The 4039-nt window shown below is 35.0% G+C and overlaps 1 pseudogene; it reads right to left on the bottom strand.

Moving 5' to 3' along the window:
- Positions 1-2397: 2397 nt before the first annotated feature.
- LOC116638622 lies at positions 2398-3250 on the bottom strand (annotated as a pseudogene).
- Between the last annotated feature and the right edge of the window lie 789 nt (positions 3251-4039).

The following is a 4039-nucleotide window of genomic DNA, read 5'->3' as shown; positions in this document are numbered from 1 at the left end:
CCCCACCCACACTGGCATCTCGCCAGAGAATCTTGGACACACACTACCTATCTGGGTCTTAAATTTTTTTATCTCCAGAAATGGAGCAATACACTTTGCTATGTTGAAATGAGCAGTACTTGCCATAATGTATATGGAATTCCTGATGATGCATAATGTGTGTGTATATATATGTGTGTGTGTGTTTGTGTGTGTATAAACACATATGTACAATATATATGTATAATCCATGTGACAGCCTTTATTAAAATCCTTCATAGTTTTCAGTTTTTAAAGCACCCTGGAAGTGTTTAGTAGTAGTATAATTAATCTTTCATGTTTTATATTAGTTTTTTAAATAAGCATTAAATATTGAGCTGATACATACTAAGCTAGTTTTCCTGCTTCTTTAAAAATGGCACTTCCAGGATGTATTTTTTTAAATTTAATTTAATTTTATTATGTTATATTAGTCACCATACAGTACATCATTAGTTTGTGATGTAGTGTATTTTTTTTTTAATGAAGAAAGAGATGATACCTCCATTCCTTTCTAGGCATGAACTGCAACACCAGTGATTCTAGTATGTGTGGTTCACAAGTAGTCTCTTCAGCTTCATTCAGAAGTGTATTAAAAAAAAAAAGGAGCATTCTGTTACTATAAGAATATTAAAGGAGAACTGTCTGTCCCAGCAAAATGGAGGCATTTTTTGCTTTGTTTTTTAAGTTAGTGGTAGGGATTTAAAACCTTTATTATCAAAGACAATAACTTCAGAGTTATAAGAATATTAACCTGATTCCAATCCAATCAGACACCATTCGACATTGACTCTTTTAAAAAATAGTGGTTTTTTTCTCAAGAATATTAGGTACTATGGGCACCTGGGTGGCTCAGTTGGTTAAGCGACTGCCTTCGGCTCAGGTCATGATCCTGGAGTCCCGGGATCGAGTCCCACATCGGGCTCCCTGCTCAGCAGGGGGTCTGCTTCTCCCTCTGCCCTCTTCCCTCTCATGCTCTCTGTCTCTCATTCTCTCTCTCTCAAATAAATAAATAAAATCTTTAAAAAAAAAAAAGAATATTAGGTACTATGTTGACACAGACAAATCAAGCTTACCTAATGATAAGTAGGAGCTCAAATATTAGACTCAATGATTAGATTTTTAAAAAGAATATCAAGTGCTAAGTGCTACAAATAAACATAAAAGATGGATATTCATTAAAGTAAAATAATCAATTGGTTTAGATTAGGGATTTTGGATCTTCAGAAAAGACATTAATAAGGTCAAAGAATTTTTCGAGATATGCATGGGATAAACATGAGAATAATTCCTATCTAAAGAGTAGGTTTGCATTGTCTTAGCATAAATTGCTAAGGAAAAACAATACAAAGCTGCTTTATGCTTTAAGTAGAATAACCCTCTTAGATATTAAGCAAAACTCTAGCTCTTAACTTATGAATGAATTATTAAAGCTCCAAACTAAAAGAACTCCAAGAGTCTATTAGAAACCAGGCAAATTGGCATTTAAAGATTTCTGCTGTCATTCTCCAATAGTGACAACTTAAAGACCGATTACTGCTTATTTGTATTCCTTGACATTTCATATACACTGCACTTACCAAATGCATTGCCAAATACTTCTTTAAGCTAACTTCCTTTTCCCAAGCATATATGAAAGTATACCACACATAAACAGAACACAAAACTTAACTGTAAATGCCCATAAATTATCAAAACATGGACACTTCTGAAACCTCAAAATAGGGCAATAAATAAAACATGGCCAGCATCCCAGATGCACCCGATGTCCTGGTCTTACCTCATACACTACCTCTCCTTCTTCCTATAGGTACTTAAAGGTTAACACAGTAGATTAACTTTCCAGTTTTATGAGACTGAAGCGCTGCCTACTGTGCTAAGGAGGCACCTAACTTAACAGTTTTAAATGAACCTTATATAGGATTCTTAGATAGATGATGATAGATAGATAGATGATAGATAGATGATAGATGATAGATTTTACATTATGTATATTTATATTTATATTTATGTTTACATTTTTCCTTATTTATCCTATAGAAATGGTGTCTTGTACCATTCTTCCACAATAAACTTTTCTGTTATGCTTTTGTCTCAAGTACCCCCAAAAAGTATACTTTTTGAGATATGCATAGGTTCAAATATGGTAGATGATTCCAAAATGTCCTACAAAGTATTTTCATTAGCCGAAACTTTATATAGACAAATAATCAGCTATAGAATATTTAGGTACTCCTTTTAACTTTAAACTAGTTTAAGTAGTATGACACAAAGTGGGAAAGTGAAAACATTAGCATAGTAACATTGATAAACAACTCTGTTTACTCCATAAATGTTATATATACACTCTTTGCACTGAGTACAACTAAGTCTCATGGGTCATAGTCTGATGTTCCAAATCAATGGAGGTATTCTAGGGTTATCTGCCAAGTGTGGATGTTTTTCAATTGGTATAATTTTTGTTCAGATCTAACACTTCTGAGTGCGTATTTTTCCTTTTGAATTTTATCAGCTACATAGGGACTGTGTGGTTGTTAGAACCTACTTCTAGTTTCTGTTTGTTTGCTTCTTTTGTTTGCTCTCTGCTAATGTTCAAGGTAGTTTTCACAGACCTGGGTGCTTTTCTGCCACCTGTAATTACTTCTATTTTGGGCATGTAAGTTACTAAACTTACCCTATTGTCTGAGATTTTCTAGCACAGCTGCTTTAAGGTTTGACTTCAACAGGAAGTACAAGCTGAACCGACTTTCCTTTGGCCATTATACACATATAAGTTGACTGCACATCAACATCAATTACCTATACCTATAGACAGCAAGATCCAGGATGATCTGGTTATGTCTTTCATCATCTTTCACAGAGAAGTCAAGTTTGGGTTCATTTATTTTCAGGGCTTTTCCATCTTCACTGATCAAAGTTCTGGTAGTTTCCCTTTCTTCTTTCTAGCACTTAATTTTTTTTGGTCTTTCCATTATTTTTCCATCTGTCTAAGAGTTTCCAGCGTAGATTCAGGAGTAAACTCAGAGAGGTTATGCCAGAATGCTAGGTCTTCTTTGCTTTCATCTGACTTCTTTTGATTGAGTTCTGTTTCTTGTATTTCTAGCATCTGGTGGTCTTTGTTCTCTAAAGATGATAGGATAGTAGTGATATCGGTGTACCAATGCCTGGCAAAGCCTGGGTAACTTTTCTTGTCTGTTTTTATGCTATTTTTGAAGTTTCCTCTGAGCCACATGTTTCTGTCTTTGGCACATTTGAGACAATATGTTTTTTCCGCCTAATTACTGACTAATTCTGCCATTCTTGAATCCCTTCTGAGCTCCCTTTGTCATCCTGCACTTTGTTGAAGAATTGCCACCACCAACCTCCTGTATCATTCAAGTTCAGCACTTGAGTTACCCATGCAAAAGAGCTCCTTCAGATAGATGCTGTGCTGTGGGGTTTACTGTTGTTCAGCTCTCCAACGAAACATACAGTCAAGCTAAATTTTGTCAGCCCTTCAGATCCTTCCAAATTTTCCATTTTTTTCAGGGTTGTTAAAAGCTAAATTGAAATATTCGTGTTTCTTGAGTTTGCTAACATTTTAAATTTCCCCAATGGTATTATTTTGAAGGTAGATAATTTTTAAATCCTTACACCATTGGTCAATGTGATCTCTATTTCTTGATAGGAGAGTTCCTCCAGGGGGAAAAAATTACACAGTCACTGCATTTGGCATTCTGGCTTTCCGTCTAGTTAAGATCTGTGATCCAGTCTATGGCACCTTTCTGGTTTGTGGGCCTGGGAAGCCTACTGAGACCTCAAAGATCATTGGTAATAATTTATACTTTAATCTTTAATATCTAAGAGTTCTGTTTGTGCCATGTCCTTGCCAGAACTTTGTATGGTCAATCCTTTTTTTGTTTGTTTTAATTTTAGCCATTCTGGTGGGCATGCAGTGGTATTTCACTATAATTTTAATTTACACTTCCTTTATGACTACTGATATTGATCCCCTTTCTCATGATTATTGGAAACTGAATGT

The sequence above is a fragment of the Phoca vitulina genome, unplaced genomic scaffold (genome assembly GCF_004348235.1).
Source record: "Phoca vitulina isolate PV1807 unplaced genomic scaffold, GSC_HSeal_1.0 scaffold16, whole genome shotgun sequence".
Lineage (NCBI taxonomy): Eukaryota > Metazoa > Chordata > Mammalia > Carnivora > Phocidae > Phoca > Phoca vitulina.
This window is presented reverse-complemented; position numbering and strand designations above follow the sequence as displayed.